General features: G+C 36.8%; 1 protein-coding gene across 6 annotated transcripts in view; it reads right to left on the bottom strand.

Moving 5' to 3' along the window:
- The window catches only part of CAB39L (calcium binding protein 39 like), a 259969-nt gene that overhangs the window by 193004 nt on the left and 48564 nt on the right, over window positions 1-18401 (bottom strand). For 3 of the 6 annotated variants that reach the window (XM_057494574.1, XM_057494573.1, XM_057494575.1), the window contains one exon: window positions 12021-12166. The exons of the other annotated variants lie outside the window; for them this stretch is intronic. The gene's annotated coding sequence lies outside the window, so the exon portion shown is untranslated. The remainder of the gene's footprint in view (window positions 1-12020; window positions 12167-18401) is intronic. 6 annotated transcript variants of the gene reach the window in all.

The following is an 18401-nucleotide window of genomic DNA, read 5'->3' as shown; positions in this document are numbered from 1 at the left end:
ATTCCGAGGTAAATCCATCTGGCCCGGGGATTTTGTTCTTTGGTAGTTTTTTGATTACCGCTTCAATTTCGTTGCTGGTAATTGGTCTGTTTAGATTTTCTGTTTCTTTTTGGGTCAGTCTTGGAAGGTTGTATTTTTCTAGGAAGTTGTCCATTTCTCCTAGGTTTCCCAGCTTGTTAGCATATAGGTTTTCATAGTAGTCTCTAATAATTCTTTGTATTTCTGTGGGATCTGTTGTGATTTTTCCTTTCTCATTTCTGATACTGTTGATTTGTGTTGACTCTCTTTTCCTCTTAATAAGTCTGGCTAGAGGCTTATCTATTTTGTTTATTTTCTCGAAGAACCAGCTCTTGGTTTCATTGATTTTTGCTATTGTTTTATTCTTCTCAATTTTATTTATTTCTTCTCTGATCTTTATTATGTCCCTCCTTCTGCTGACCTTAGGCCTCATTTGTTCTTCTTTTTCCAATTTTGATAGTTGTGACATTAGACCGTTCATTTGGGATTGCTCTTCCTTTTTTAAATATGCTTGGAGTGCTATATACTTTCCTCTTAAGACTGCTTTTGCTGCGTCCCACAGAAGTTGGGGCTTAGTGTTGTTGTTGTCATTTGTTTCCATATATTGCTGGATCTCCATTTTGATTTGGTCATTGATCCATTGATTATTTAGGAGCGTGTTGTTTAGCCTCCATGTGTTTGTGAGCCTTTTTGCTTTCTTTGAACAGTTTATTTCTAGTTTAATGCCTTTGTGGTCTGAAAAGTTGGTTGGTAGGATTTCAATCTTTTGGAATTTACTGAGGCTCTTTTTGTGTCCTAGTATGTGGTCTATTCTGGAGAATGTTCCATGTGCACTTGAGAAGAACGTGTATCCTGTTGCTTTTGGATGTAGAGTTCTGTAGATGTCTATTAGGTCCATCTGTTCTAGTGTGTTGTTCAGTGCCTCTGTGTCCTTACTTATTTTCTGTCTGGTGGATCTGTCCTTTGGAGTGAGTGGTGTGTTGAAGTCTCCTAGAATGAATGCATTGCATTCTATTTCCTCCTTTAGTTCTGTTAATATTTGTTTCAGGTATGTTGGTGCTCCTGTATTGGGTGCATATATATTTATAATGGTTATATCCTCTTGATGGACTGAGCCCTTTATCATTATGTAATGTCCTTCTTTGTCTTTTGTTACTTTCTTTATTTTGAAGTCTGTTTTGTCTGATACCAGAATTGCAACACCTGCTTTCTTCTCTCTGTTGTTTGCTTGAAATATCTTTTTCCATCCCTTGACTTTAAGTCTGTGCGCGTCTTTGGGTTTGAGGTGAGTCTCTTGTAAGCAGCATGTGGATGGATCTTGCTTTTTTATCCATTCTATTACTCTGTGTCTTTTGATTCGTGCATTCAGTCCATTTACATTTAGGGTGATTATTGAAAGGTATGAATTTATTGCCATTGCAGGCTTTAAGTTTGTGGTTACCAAAGGTTTAGGGTTAGCTTCTTTACTGTCTTACTGTCTAACTTAACTCGCTTGTTGAGCTATTATAAACACAATCTGATGATTCTTTATTTCTCTCCCTTCTTATTCCTCCTCCTCCCTTCTTCATATGTTGGGTGTTTTGTTGTGTGCTCTTTTTAGGAGTGCTCCCATCTAGAGCAGTCCCTGTAGGATGCCCTGTAGAGGTGGTTTGTGGGAGGCAAATTCCCTCAACTTTTGCTTGTCTGGGAATTGTTTAATCCCTCCTTCATATTTAAATGATATTCGTGCTGGATACAGTAGTCTTGGTTCAAGGCCCTTCTGTTTCATTGCATTAAGTATATCATGCCATTCTCTTCTGGCCTGTAGGGTTTCTGTTGAGAAGTCTGATGATAGCCTGATGGGTTTTCCTTTGTAGGTAACCTTTTTTTTCTCTCTGGCTGCTTGTAATACTTTGTCCTTGTCTTTGATCTTTGCCATTTTAATTATTATGTGTCTTGGTGTTGCCCTCCTTGGATCCCTTGTCATGGGAGTTCTGTGTACCTCTGTGGTCTGAGAGGCCATTTCTTCCCCTAGTTTGGGGAAATTTTCAGCAATTATTTCTTCAAAGACATTTTCTATCCCCTTTTCTCTCTCTACTTCTTCTGGAATACCTATGATTCTTATATTATTCCTTTTAGATTGATCACTCAGCTCTCTTAAAATTCTTTCATTCCTGGAGATCCTTTTATCTCTCTCTGCATCAGCTTCTCTGCGTTCCTGTTCTCTGTTTTCTAGTCCATTAATGGTCTCTTGCATCTCGTCCATTCTGTTTTGAAGTCCTTCCAGGGCTTGTTTTATTTCTGAATTCTCCTTCCTTAGTTCTTGCATATTTCTCTGCAAGTCCATCAGCATGGTTATGACTTTTGTTTTGAATTCTTTTTCAGGTAGACTGGCTAAATCTATCTCCCCAGATTCCTTCTCAGGGGAAGATGTAGCAGATGCTGAAGCTGTCTGGGTTAGTCTTGTCTGGATCATATTTTTTTGCCTTTTCATGTTGACAGGTGCTATTGACTGTCAGCTGGGAGGGCCAAAATTTTCACTTGCTACTGGCCTTTCTTTACTGGGACAACTGCGACCCCTAGTGGCTTGTGTTGGGTAATTGCGTGTAGAGTGGGTCTTTGTGTCTTGCCTGGCCGGAAGGGAGAAATTTCCCTTTCTGTGGGCGGAATTTGTCTCAGGCTGCTTCTCTGCTTTCGCAGCGCCCGGTGGGGTAATGGATGGGGGGGCTGCTTGACTGTTTGCCTCCGTGAGGGGTCTCAGAGCTGTTGCCCAGGGGGTTAGTGCACCCGGTTTTCCCTGTAATTTCCAGCTGCTGTACTGTGACCTGGGTTGTTTCCGTCAAGCTTTTAAGTCCCTGTCCCTTTAAGACTTTCAAAAAGCCCCCGCTTTTCTTTGTCACAGGGGCATCAGCTTCAGCACCCGCTCAGAGGTCTTACTCCCTGTTCCCCCAGTATCCAGGGCCCCCTGGGCACGTACTGTGTCTGCGCTCTGGCCCGGATGGCTGGGGCTGGGTGTTCGGCAGTCCTGGGCTCCGTCTCCCTCCCGCTCTGCCTATTGTTCTCCCGCCGGGAGCTGGGGGGAGGGGCCTCGGGTCCCGCCGGGCCGGGGCTTGTATCTCACCCCCTTCGCGAGGCGCTGGGTTCTTGCTGGTGTAGCTGCAGTCTGGCCACTGTCCTGCGTCTTCTGGTCTCTCTTTTAGGGCTAGTTGTGTTTGTTGTATTTTCAAAAGTATATATGTTTTTGGGAGGAGATTCCCACTGTCCTACTCACGCCGCCATGTTGGCTCCGCCTCCTAAACAAGCTTTTTTAAAACTTTTTTAAAACCCCTATTAGTACTTGAAAATTTAAAAAGAACATTGTTCTAAAAATTATTTGGAAAGAGAACTAAAATTATAACTACAGTTACTTATGTTTCAGGATGTGATAGAGTAACAGAGACTGAATTTACTCTTCTGTCTTACATAACTAAAAAACTGCCAAAAAAAAATAAAACAAAGGTGTTCAGAGACAGGTCACCAGGTAGCTCAGCCCTGTAATCCCTGGGAGATGGGAAACAAACAATTAAGCCTTACAACTGCCCCAGGCAGCAGAGCTGGAAGGGGAACCCAAACAGAGTGTGACAGCCTCCCTGAGTGGAAAAGAAAGAGTTGAGAATTCAAGGTCAATGTGACTATAATTCACAGGGCAGAATACCAGAGAAGAGAGAGCTGCAAAGAGAGCCTCAGAGGTCTTCAGAGGATTCCCCGCTTGTTCAAGAAGTGACCAGCTTCTGTCTGTTTAAAAACTCTCTAAAACCAAGGGAAGAATCACTGGAAAGGCTGATGTATTTCCAATACTCACACAGGGCTGTGAATAGTTTATGTTCTCAACAGCCAGAGTAAAGAAATCCATAAAGTATGGGAAATTGGGTGAGTACTCAAAAGGATATTGACTCAGGATGGGAACCAAATTAGCTCTAGATCAAAGTCGTTTTAGTCCCTCCTAACAGAGCTTACAAGTAAGCCCTGAAAGGATCAGATTCTTTTCCAATAAATTAAATGCATTGTACAGTAGAATTTCAAAGGTTTAAAGGAATTTCTAGAAAACTAGCATACAACAAAAATTACAATGTCTGGCACCCAGTCAAAAATTACCAAGTATGCAAAAAAGCATGAGAATATGATACCTAATAAGGAGAAAAATCAGTAGAAACTAACTCAGAAATGACACAAATAACAGAATTAGTACACAATTTGATTAAAACAACTATGACAAATACGCCCCATGAGTTCAAGAAAGTATAAGTATGTTAAGGAGAGACAGAATATATAAAAAAAGGCCCAAATAGAATTTCTATAGATTAAAGTACAATTTCTGAGATGGAAGTTACATCAAATAGGATAAACAGACTGGACACCGCAGAAGAAATGATTAGTAAGCTTAAAGATGTTATAGAAGTTATCAAAATAAAATCAAAATGAAACACTGAGAAAAACATGCTCACCCAAAATGAACAGAGCATCCCTGAATATGGGAAAACTTCAAGCTAGTATATGTATCATTTAAGTTCTAAAAGGAGAGGAGAAGGGGGAGGAGAAAACAGTGTTTGAAGAAATAAAGACTGAAAAATTTTCAAATTTAATGAAAATTATAAACCCACAGATCCAAGAAGAGCAAAAAGCCCCAAACAAAAGAAACAAAGAAAACTATATTAGGGTATAACATAAATAAATTGCTTAAAATCAGTGGTAAGAGAAATATCTTAAAAGAAATTTGATAAAAAAAGACACATTACATACTGAGAAAAAAAAAAGAAATGAGAGCAGATTTCTCATTAAAAACAATGCAAGTCAGAAGGTAGTGAAACAACATCTTCATCACATTTAGGAGGCAATAATGTCCTCACTGCCCACTATTAGTAATCCATCTTATGACTGAGCTAAGGTAATGACATTGTTACTAAAGACTTGTTTTCCTTTTTGACTGACTAGTAAGGTACAGAACGATAGCTTGTCAACATGCAAATACTTAGTTCTCTATCAACGTTTCCTCCAATGATTTTAGTTTTCACTGATGATCCGTGCCTAAACCAATCATTTCACCAGAGGTGGCAAACTGGTGGTTTTTCAAATTCCACTTTTCTTCCTGCTTATATTGACTGGCATTTTTCTGTAGGTAAGAGTTTCTCCTCAAATATACTTCTAATGGAAAAGGCATGATAGTGGCAACTTCTCCTTCCTTTAATTACCAATTTTGAGAGTAAGAAGCTGGTAACATTTACTTCCAATACTGGCAAATGGAAGTTTTTGTTTTTTGATGGGGGAAGTCTTTATTTCTTTTTTTTTTTTGTGAATATTATAGGTACATAAGTCTTTATATATTTAATGTGTCAATGATTACAGGCATTATTCTCATTAGCCTTGAAGCCTGGGTTCCCCCAAAAGCAGGGTCTGAAGCAAAAGGCTTATGTAATATTATATTAAAAAAGTAATCTAATCATAATGAGCAGAAGTAAGAGACAATGGGAATAAAGCAAAGAAGGAGGGAGAGCCAATATGACAATGCATTATCTGCCTGGCCACCTGTTTAATGTCAGACTAAACCTCTTAGGAGCCATAAAAACTGCATTTCAGGACTACCCCAGAGTGTGGAGAGGAAAAGGGATAGGAAAAATTTATCCACTGGCTCTCATCCTCCACTGATCAAGGCTTTCTGAAATGGGCGTTAACTCCCCTGTACTTCCAGGTTGCACATGTGTGGGTTTTCCCTGTGGACACTGCAGAAACCAAGGGGCTTGCAGAATGGTGAGAAATGAAGCCGTGTAAGGTTATGCCTGCATGAGATATATTTATTACATATCACATTTTAAAAATCTAAGATGCTATCTTACTATGCTGATGGACGGTGACTGCAATGGGGTGTGTGTGGGGGGACTTGATAATATGGGTGAATGTAATAACCACAATGTTACTCATGTGAAACCTTTATAAGATTGTATAGCAATTTTATCTTAATTTAAAAAATGAAAAAAAAAACTAAGATGCTAAGCTTATTAAAGAATAAGAGCCTGAATTTTATCTTGTTTTTTACATAAACATTTCCTTCCAACTGGAGATGAAAGAATACCAAAATGTTAATATCAGTTGGATCACTGGTGATTATTTTCTTCTTGTATTCTTGTAAGCTTTCCAAATGTTCTATAATTAATATGTACAGTTAGTTTTGCTACATGAGATAACTTCCTAAAAATCATCAAACTACACAAAATAATGCAAGAACCACAGAATTTATGGGGAACATAGGGTTGGAGCTCAATACTCAAAAACTTTGTCACAGATATTTTTTTTCTTTAAGGTAGAGACCTAATTAAAATAGTAGCACAGTTTTGTACATGTTAAATGGTTAAAAAGTACATAAATACTACAATAAATCTGGCACTTTACCTTGAAAAAGACCTGACATGTGCTCGTGGAAATGGGTGTTAGAAGAGTTGTAGCTTGTGAATTATTCTGAAATAGTAGAAATAGGGTGATTTGAAATCAGCTGGAAATTTTTAACACCAAAATTGTGGATGGATGTGACTCAATATGTGGTATGCTGAGATGGTGGTGTTTCAGGTGAGCGCATGTGTACACTTTGTGTATTCCTCCATAGCCTTGGTTATCTGGGTGACTTTCTGCATTCATGTGGTGTTTCTTACAAATGAAACTATATAAAAGCAAGTGAGAAATGCGCATTATGCTCAAATTGTTCCTTAAGATATTAATCATATCAGAACTAATTTGTGTTTTCAAAAGAAGCATTATAGCAGAAATGACTATTACTGTTGCCACCATAAAATACATGTATATACATATATATGGATATATATACATAAGAGTATACAAAGGGTGATGTGGACCTACTGCTGCAATTCTGCTAACTTGGGTAACTATGGGTCTTTTCTCTTTAACTGTTATTTACCTCTCTCATTTCCACTGTCTTTCTCTTGACTTCTCATTCACGCTTTTATTTCCCTGTTTTTCTCTATTCCTGAAGTCCACATTGTAAATACAAAATATCGTAACTATACCTTCAGGTAGCCTGGCAATAACATCTGACTTATTTTTGAATAGCCTTATGCCAATAAGAGAGTCACAAAGCAAAGAGCCTGTTTACTGTCTTAGAAGCTTGTCATGCTACCCATGTATCATAGATACCTTTAGTTCTTCCTTCTCATAATTTCCACTTCAGACAGAATTAACATTGTGGCCATGGAAGATGCCTAGAGATATTCAAATGGCTTTCATAAAGGCAGAATACAAAAGAAATGCTATAGGAGAAATGCTATAGAGCCATGCGAGTTGCACAGAAATGGATGTTGATTGATAGAATGAAAAACACATTTCCAACTGTCCATTAATTGTTAATTCTGGCCAGATATGGAAATCTTTAAAAAGGACTGTAATCTCAACAAGATAAAAAAGCTTAATTATTCTGTTTCTTTCTTATGGAACTCTGCTTACCATCTCCTTGTTTTCTTTCTTTCTTTTTTGGAAAGGAGGAAGCTGAATAACAAAAATTAGGCAACACAACTACTCGCATTGGCTGTATTTCCAAAAACACCAGAGCAGACTCTTAAAGCCAAGAACCTCATCTTTTTCTCACTTTCCAGCACGGCTCTGGCCCCCTGCTGGTACTAAGCTGAAATGGCAACTGCAATATTCGGCCCCAGCAATAATACCTACCATGCCAGTCCAAGGAATCACTGCCTTGCTCCCCTAATGCCAAGATAGTACAAATCTATTGCTACAACTATTTACAAATATATATGTGTATATATAGATATGTATAAATACACATATACGTAGCCTCTGAAGGCCTTTATGTGATAAGCTATTCTGAAAAGTCTTCAGATATAAAGTGGCTAGTTTCACTGGCCACAGAGACTTTGGAATTAGGCAGACTCTGATTAATTTGGGCTAATAATGTAAAGTCCCAGGACTGGTTGTGAGGATCAAGTGAAATAATATGCATACATGTGTGGCACTTAGTTAAGTGCTAAGTGTTAGACATTGTTCCACTAGCAAATAATTCTAGCATATGTTAAAAGTATGTCAGTCCACTTGTGTGGTTACCCTGTCACTACTCTGGAATGGGGCAGATCCACTGAAGGAGTCACAAGGAGTGTATAATCAACTTCATTTATTAAACACTTAGTAGATGCAAAGTGCTACACTGGGTACTCCATATATACCCACACACCAATAAACCATTAAGTTATGTTGATGTGTTCAAGGACTTTGTAATTTATCTCATATACCAACCAGACCAAAATAATTCCACTAAAAGAATTCTACCACAACTAGAGAAGGTAAGGTTTTGATAATGTGGGGAACTGCTGAACTACTGTGTTGTTCATTTGAAACCAACATAAGACTGTGCACAAATAATACTTAAAAAAATAAATGAAAAAAACCAATACTAAAAAAAAAAATAGAGTTCTGGATGCAGCATTTTGAAAAAGCAAAGGATAGGAAGGAAGAAACCCTGGATTTTAGTCTAACTTCACCATTTGCTTGCCTTGTGCTCAAGTCAATCAACATCTCTAAGCTTTGGTCTCTATATGTTTAAGGAGGAATACATCATCTATCCCTAACACAATTATGGAAATTTTTTGTTACACAAACACATCTGTAAATACGTAAAGTAGTAAACTGGAAAACTAGTAAAATGGAATTGGCTTAAAGAACAAATGTATTCTTTTTTTCCATGAACTAACCCTTAAACTAGGAAAACTTCCAGAAACCACTATCATTGGACCCACTACAACAGAACTGAAGGACCAAGGTAAAAAAAAAACAGGTTAACCTCATATACCAGATTACCCTAACCAAAAGGCAGAGCTGAGGTGGGGGCAAGAGAAATGGGACTATTAGTCACTTGTTCTAAGTAAAAAAATCATAAGCAATCTCAAAGGTTCTAAAGTGGCATAGGCATTGCACAGTATTTGTGAATTCGAAATTAATAGTAAATCATCAAGGAGATGCTCTATAACAATGCTTTATGTTACAGTTGATTAATCCATGTCTTTCATTCCAATAAATAATTTTTTCACAGTTTCTATGTGACACAAAGTAGTTTTCATAATGAACTTAAATTACTATTGTCAGTACTTTCAGGGTGGCCACTAGCTTATGTGATGCTTTAGTAGGAGTCAGAAAAAGGAACAGGTGCAATCAAGCAGATGCATAAATTAACCAGCAAATACCACCTTCATGCAAAGACAATATTTCTTCCTCTAGGCAGGTATTTTGGTATGGAGGGAGGGGGCACATGAACTGGATTTCAGGCCCCACTCACTTCCTTAGCCAAAAGACTCTGGGCAGTGTACAAGTCATACAACTAAATGTAATGGTCCTGAACATTTTACAATGTCAAGGCTCTGTTACAACTTTTTATTAAGGTATCATTGATATACAATCTTATGAAGTTTTCATATGAGCAACATTGTGTTCACTACATTCACCCATATTATCAAGTCCCCCCACCACACCCCATATGTTACAACTTTCTTATAGGATTCATTATCCAACCATCTGAGGCAATCAGCTCTTTGGGGATACAGAGTGGAATAAGAAATTTATATTCTAATAAGACATGTGCCAAAAATAACTGCAGTTCAAAGCAAAAAGTTTTTAACACAACAGAAAAGCCTAATAAAAAACAGACATACCTCATTTTATACCACTTTGGTTTACTGTGCTTTGCAGATATTCCATTATTTTACAAATTGAAGATTTGTGGCAAACCTGTATCAAGCAAGTCTATCAGTGCCGTTTTCCCAACAACATTTGCTCACTTTGTTCCTCTGTGTCATATTTTGGTAACTCTTGCAATATTTCAATGTTTTCATTATTATTATATTTATTATGGTGATCTGTGAGCAGTGCTCTTTGGTGTTACTATTGTAATTGTTTTGGGATACCACAAACTGAACAAACACAAGACAGTGAGGTTAATAGATAAATGTAGTATGTGTTCTAAATGCTCCATTGACTGACTGTTCCCCCATCTCTCTCCTTTCCTTGGGCCTCCCTATTCCTTGAACATGATATATTGAAATTAAGCCAATTTCAATATTATATGAAATAGCCTCAAAGTGTTCAAATGAAAGGAAAGAGTTCCATGGTTCCCACTTTAAGTCAAAAGCTAGAAATGATTAAGGTCAGTGAGGAAGGCATGTCAAAAGCCAAGAAAGGCCAGAAGGTAGGCCTCTTGTGCCAGTTAGCCAAATTGTAAATGCAAAGGAAAAGTTCCTGAAAGAAATTAAAAAGTGCTACTCCAGAACACACGAAAGCAAAAAAAATCTTATTTTTTTGACATGGAGAAAGTTTTAGTGGTCTAGACAGAAGATCAAACCAGCCACAACATTCCCTTTAAGCCAAAGTGTAATCCAGAACAAGGTCCTAACTCTTTCAATTCTACGAAGACTGAGAGAGGTGAGGACGCTGCAGAGGAAAGGTTTGATGCTAGTAGAGGTTAGTTCATGAGGCTTAACGAAAGAAGCCCTCTCCAGAAGTGCAGGTGAAGCAGCAAGTGCTGCTGGAGAAGCTACAGCAAGTTATGCAGAAGATCTAGCTAACATAACCACTAAAGGTGGCTACACTAAGCAACAGAATTTCAACATAGATGAAACAGCCTTCTAGTGGAAGAAGATGCCACCACCTAGGACTTTTCATAGCTAGAGAGGAGAAGTCAGTCAATGTCTAGATTCAAAGTTTTCAAGGACAGGCTGACTCTCTTGTTAGGGGTCAATGAAACCAGTAACTTTAAGTTGAAGCCAATGCTCATTTGCCATTCCAAAAATTCTAGGGCCCTTCAGAATTATACTCAGTCTACTGTGCCTGTGTTCTAAAAATGAAGCAACAAAGCCTGGACGACAGAACATCTGTTGACAACATGGTTTACTGAATAGCTTAAGCCAATTGTTAAGACATACTGTTCAGAAAAAAAGATTCCTTTCAAAATATTACTGGTCATTGACAATGCACACAGTCATCCAAGAGCTCTGATGGAGATGTACAATGAGATTAATGTTGTTTTTGTGCCTGCTAACATAATATTCATTCTATAGTCAGTGGATCAAAGAGTAATTTCAACTTTCAAGTCATCTTATTTAAGAAATACATTTCATAATGCTAGAACTGCCATAGATAATGACTCCTCTGATGGATCTGGGCAAATAAATTGATAAGCTTCTGGAAAGGAGTCACTGTCCTAGATGGTATTAAGAACATTCATGATTCATGGGAAGAGGTCAAAATATCAACACTAACAGGAGTTTGGAATAAGTTGATTCCAACCCTCATGAATGACTTTGAGGGGTTCAAGACTTCAGGGGAGGAAGTAACTGCACAAGTGATGGAAATAGCAAGGGAACTAGAATTAGATGTAGAGCCTAAGGATGCAACTGAATGGCTGCAATCTCATGATCAAACTTTAGTGGATGAGGAATTGCTTCTTATAAATGAGCAAAGACAGTGGTTTCTTGACATAGAATCTACTCCTGGTGAAGATGCTATGAAGACTGTTGAAATAACAAAAAAGGCTTACAATATTACATATACTTAGTTGATAAAGCAGTGGCAGGAATTGAAAGGACTGACTCCAATTTGAAAAAAGTTCTACTGTGGGTAAAATGCTATCAAACAGCATTGTATGCTACAGAGAAATCATTCATGAAATTAAGAGTTAATCGATGCAGCAACTGTCTTATTTTGAGAAACTGCCACAGCTAACCCAGGCTTCAGCAACTACCACCATCATCAATCATTAAGGCAAAACCCTCTACCAGCAAAAAGACGATGCCTCATTTGAAAGCTCAGATGACAGCATTTTTTAGCAATAAATATTAGTAATTAATTATCTAACTAAGGCATGTACACTGTGTTTTAAAACAATGCTACTGCATACTTAATGGACTACCATACAATGTAAACAAAATTTTACACACTCTGGGAAACCAAAAAATTCATTTGATTCACTTTATTGTGATACTCACTTTATTGGTGGTGGTCTGGAACTGAACCCACAATAAATCCAAGGTATGTCTGTATGATAAAAATTCAGAAGATCCCCCCAAAATACTTATATCTTGAGGAATTGGAGTGTGTTTCAGAAAGTGGCACTGGAACTCAGTCTTGAATCCTGGTATGATTTGGTCACATAGAGATAGAAATAAAGAATTAGGAAATGTAAGATGTAAACAACAAAGAATAATTTAGTTTATCAGAAGCAAATGCTATATGATGACAGTAGTAAAAAAAATTTGGAAAATATAGAGTCATTTTAAGGAGAGCCTTCATTACTAGGCTACAAATGTCAAAATCCACAATAATGCATTAAGCAGAAAACGTGACAAAATTTTTCAGTACTAATATGAAATTAAAATGTAACAAATAGAAAGCAATTCCAATTAAATACATATTGAAACATCAGGATAGATGAAACATCAGTATAGGTAATTAACCTGATTTTTGTATTTTACAACACAGATGGCAATATATTTCAGGAGATCCATAAAAACAAGCATAAGAAAAGTCCAGAAACAGCTAGAAAAAAACAGAACATTTTTATATTATCTTACGTAGAAGAAAGATTTATGAGTTCTGAAAAGACAAACCAAATACATGAATGAAAAAGTTCTTTACAACAAAGCAAAACAAAACTTACAGGAAGAATACAATAGATTAGGAAAATCATTACAAAGCCTGCTACTCAAAATATAAATACACAAAAATATACACATATGAAGAAAAATAAATGTGTATATATTCACATAGAAAGATGTATATAAAAATCAATGCTTGATTAAATTGTACATTGTAAAAGGAGATAATTTCCTAGTAGGAAAACAATAGGTGAATAAAGACATTTTTTTTCCAAGTAACAGAATATCCACCTAACAGTGATTTAACTAATAAAGACATAACTCATATAAATGTGGAATGTAGGCAGTTCCCAGGCTGTTTCAGTATATAAGTGAATGTCATTAAGGGTCTATTTCTACCTTTGCCCCTAGCCATCCTTAGACTTACTTATAAGACTTATAGCCTTATACATAGTAAGATAATATATTAGTTCTTTATTGTTATTTAACACATTACTCCAAATTTAGTAGTTTAAGACAACAAACATATATTATCTCATGGGTTCTGAGGATCAGAAATTTGAGAATGGCTTAGCTAGGTGGTTCTGGCTCAGCATCTCATGATGGTGCAGTTAAGATTCCAACCAGAGCTGAAGTCATCTGGTTTGAATGGGGCTGGAGATGCTCTTCTAAGAAGGCTCACTCAAATGTCTGTTGTCTAAAAGCCCCAGTTCCACCCTCTCTCCACATGGCTGCTTACAGCATAGCACCTAACTTTCTTCAAAGCAAGTAATCCAAGAGAGAGAAGAAAGAAACCAAGATGTGAGCTACAATGTTTCATATGCCTAGGAACTGATAGACCATTACATCTGCCACATTCTATTGGTCACAAAACCAACTCTGATACAACGCGGAAGGGGACTATACAAAGCAATGAATACCAACAGGAAGGGATTTGGGGGTACCATCTTGAAGGCTGGCTACCACAGTTAATCCTCTAACTCAGTAACTCACACCTTTCCCACATGCAAAGTGCATTTACCCCCTCTCAAGACTCCAAGAGTCTCCCTACATTATAGCATCAATCAGCTCAACATCCAGTATCTCATAACTTAAGTCAAATCAGGTGCAGATGAGGCCCCCTGGGTGTAACTCCTGGAGACGGTTTCTCTTGTTCTATAGACCATTGTTGAGCTAATGCAAGAGTGAGCAAACTACAGCATTTGGACCACATCTGGCCACACTCATCATTTACATATTTTTATAACTGCTTTCATGTTATAAAGGCAGAATGCAGTAGTTGGAATGGAGACCAAATGACCTGCAAAGCCAAAAATATTTACTATTTGGCCTTTAATAGAAAAGGTTTGTTGACACCAGGCTAAAAAGACAAGTTATATAGCCCACATAATTTTTGATCAGGTATACCAAGTAACCATTACAGACATTTCTGTTCAAAAAGGGAAAAAAATGAGAAGTACACAGGGGTCACTGAAATCCAGCTGGGCAAATACCAGAACTTCCTTGATTAGATTCAGTCCTACTTCCAACAGGAAATGACTCTCTATGCCTCTGGACTCTACACTCTAGGTTTAGTGCTGGGAGTTACTCTCCTTTTTCATGAAAGGTAGCACATGTTTTTAGCTGAGTAATGTTTTCAGCCTGCTTCCTGCTGTATAAATTTTGGGATTCCTAAAACCTCTTTCATTTTGTAGTCTCTGTCTTCTTTAATCCAAGGGATTGTGATCCTTAAAACATAATTCTCTTAAAACTTTGTGAGCCTCCTGGGAATCTTACTGGGGTTCCTTTCATTAAATCAAAGCCACAAACACAAATCTCTTTCAGATTAAGTCCTTCTCTACCTTGAGCTTCTTCTACCTTCTGCTGAAATGGCTACAGGATAAGGATCATATCCTTATGCTTTTTTAGAAGCCCTACTGTTCAATACACAAGATCTGTCAGTCACACCATTGAAGTCTTTAGAGGGCCTTTTATCTGACTGAAATGTACTCTGAGGCAAAATCTGAGATCTTTCTTATACAGACATACCTTGTTTTATTGTGCTTCACAGATACTGTGGTTTTTACAAATTGAAGGATTGTGGCAACCCTGCGCTGAGCAAGTCTATCAAACTGAATTTGTTCACTTCATGTCTCTGCTTCATGTTTTGGTAATTCTCACAATATTTCAAACTTTCTCATTATTATTATACTTGTTAATGGTCATATGTGATTACAACTCCCTGAAAGTTCAGACAATGGTTACCATTTTTTAGCAATAAGGTATTTTTAAAGTATGCACTTTTTTAAAGACATAATGCTATTGCACATTTAATAGACTACAGCATAGTATGAACATAATTTTTGTACATACTGGGAGACCAAAAAATCCATTTGACTCACTTTACTGCAATGTTCACTTTATTGCAGGGGTCTACAACTGAACCTACAATATTTCCAATGTATGCCTCAAGTAACACAGGACTTTACAACCATGCCTCTAAAGTCATCCTTAGACCAAGTTTTCCTGACAATGCTTTGGTTTTGATCTTCACTGAGAAGCCATTTCTTAATTTTAGCACCACTGGCTGTCTAGAGAGGCTGGCAATAATCAAAACTATCAAGTCCCAGCTTCTTTTTGTTGTAAGAAGAATAAACTTACAACATTGGGAGGCACAATTCTCCAGTTGGAAATTCCTTAGCTGGCTCATATAGTTCATTCATCTACATACATTCCTAGTTTCTACATTACTACAGGCATTGCTGAAATTTTTGCTACTACATTAGAAAGATCCCTTTCCTCCAGTTCCAATAAGATTCCTCACACTTCCTTTTAAGCTCTCACTGGCAACCTCTTCAAATCTCCTAATGAGTTTACCTTTGCCTTTCACCAAGACCATTCCCCCACTGACAAGTTCTGAAGTCACATTTGCATAAAATATATTTATTATAACATCATATAACTTCTGGTAATCAATATCTGTATTACCCAAAACTTAAAAGCTTGTAACAATCATTTATTATCTCACATAGTTTTTGAGAGTCAGGAATCCAGGAGTAGCTAGATAGGTAGTTCTAGCTCAGATATTAGCCTCAGCTAGAACTGAAATCATCTGAAGGTTTGACTGGGGCTGGAAGAATGGCTTCCAAGAAGTCACATGGCTACTAGCTAGAGGCTTCAATTCCTTGTTACTTGGGCTTCTCCATAGGGATGCTAACAATATGGCTAACTTCCTTTGGAGCAGGTGATGAGAAAAGGAGAATGTGATAAAGATGGAAATTGTAATATCTTTTATAACCTAATTTAAAAAGTAATATCCTGCTGTTTTCTATTGGTCGCACAGATCAATCCTGGTACTTTGAGGAAGAAAATTGGGCATGAATACCAGGACTCAGTGGGGCCATCTTGGAGGCCAGCTACCACAGATGGCTTGGCAATTCCAGGCATCACTTTCTCCATTAAAAGAATCCAAAGAACGACAGAAGAAGTTAGACAAAGAAAGGGGGGATTTTCTTCCCATACTTCTCTTTTATCAGAAGAAAAAAACATTGTTCGGGAAGTCCTCCAACAAACTTTTACATCTTACTAGCCTGACCATGATGAAATGAGTATCCCTAAATGCAAAGGAGCCTCAAAACATGACCCTAAGAATATCAGGCATTTTCAGCCTCAGTCATGGGAAGAAGGCAAGAAAGAAGGAGGTCTGGTATGTCTTTTGTATGAACAATCAACAGTCTGCCACAAAAGTTATACTATACGTTTGAATATGTATTTCTAAATTACAGAAATTAAATTGTTTACCTCAAAGATGTTTGCAAAATTTTTTAAATTGATACAAATTTAAACAAAAACCCCCACACTAATATTCATCATTATCATCTATATAGCATTTTATATCAAAGAATGTTCACATATGTTCTTTACAAAAAAAGCCTTGAAAGGAATGAAAAGAAAGTATTATTATAGTAGCCCCACTTTACAGATAAGAAATATGAAGCAAGCACTATTATTATAGCAGCCTCAGAAAAGGAAATTGAAAATGAAGGGTTAAAAGGCTTGACTTAAGGCTTGTAAGTGGTATCAGGAGGATTTAAATCCAACAGCATTTCCACTCTTTGGTTTTGCATAGCATTATATTTGAATTAACATGTGGTTAATTACAATTTCAAGATTACTGTAATTTTGACCTGAGATTTCATACTTAAAAACATCTCACTAGAAGAGATTATTCTGTGAAGATATGTGCATCACAAAAAATATTTTCAGATTAGATGGGTTTATGAATAGTTTTAATTCATTTTGGTCAACTCTCACAATTAAGAAGTATCAAGAATTTTGGCATAAATACTGCTTTAAAAGTTATTTTTATTAACTTTCTTTGACTACAAAAGGGAATTATTTGCTTCCCATAAATCAAAGTAAGTTCTTTATTTAGACTTTTTTTTACTTCTGTTCTATGAAATCCTCACAATTCTTCATGTTTTGGACATATTTTCTTGTATTTCTTAAAATTTATCTTCTTAGTTACTTAAAATTAGATGCAAATGATATTTCAGTAAGATAGCAACATCTCTAATTTGTATAAGGGGAGAAGAGAACCTTGGATATTTCATTGAAATGAGTAATTTTTCACAAATTTTCCTCCCCAAATTATTCCTGTGTCTGCTGATAAATATAGGGATAAAACAATATTTTTAAATGCTCCTTGTAACTTCTGCATATAAGCAGGTGATAATATTAAATAAGCCATAAATTATTAATGCCAAATATATATAAAGAGTTAAAAAATAAACTCAAGTAACAGAAATACTTTAAACCATATTTCTTGATATTCATGCTATGAAATACATACAATGTCATGACTATAACAGTTTATACAACCAAGAGAAGATTTTTCAAATTCTTTCTTAAATTTCAAAATATATAGACTATATCAATATTTGAATGTACTAACATCTATCTAACACCTATACAGAGCATCAAAGAAAATGTATATAATTTAATATTCAATTCTCCTTCTTATTCTTTGCTACTTCTGTCACCCCTCCTTTCCAGCTTCCTAAAATATAAAGATCCTTCATTTATCAGGAGAAGCCAGGGCAACTTAGGCCTTCCCATTGTTCTAAACCGGGTCTGAAGTTGCCTGGGCTTCCCACCATTCTCCAAGTCTTTTCCTTCTTCACACCTCTTGAGATACATCTGACAATCCAGTTCTTAAGTTCTACCCAACATCCAAAAGTATTTTTCCCAAGTGTTTTCTACGTCCCAGGTACCACAGTAGATACTTTCAACTAAATTATTAATCCTCCTGAATGTTGCAAGACACAATTCCACTATCAAGGAAATACCTATCCCCATTACTCAATTCTGCCTCTCATTATGTCCCCATCTTAAGGGAGAAATGTACTATATTTAATTAAAATGCTATTATAAGTGATTAGGATTGTTTCCTTTTTCTCTGCCACAAATAATGCCACACACATCCTTTAAATAAGTATTTGTGCACATTTCTGATAATTTTCTAAATATAGATAATACGCATGAATTTGGCCTTAAAAACCATTTTTGGCCCAGCTGTACACTTATCTTCCTCTCATGCCTTTAATGTGAGGAATTCCTTGTCCATTCTCATTGTGACACACATCACAGCCCTCTTTGTTTTGCGTATGAGTTCCCAGCTCAGTTTTCAATAATTCTCTGCACCTAAACTGCAGTGTCCTGCTATCGTTCCCTTAGCCAACAATCCATGACTTCTTGCCTCAGAGTCTCTCCTACCTTAAGCCTTTTGACCTT

The sequence above is a fragment of the Manis pentadactyla genome, chromosome 17 (genome assembly GCF_030020395.1).
Source record: "Manis pentadactyla isolate mManPen7 chromosome 17, mManPen7.hap1, whole genome shotgun sequence".
Taxonomy (NCBI): domain Eukaryota; kingdom Metazoa; phylum Chordata; class Mammalia; order Pholidota; family Manidae; genus Manis; species Manis pentadactyla.
This window is presented reverse-complemented; position numbering and strand designations above follow the sequence as displayed.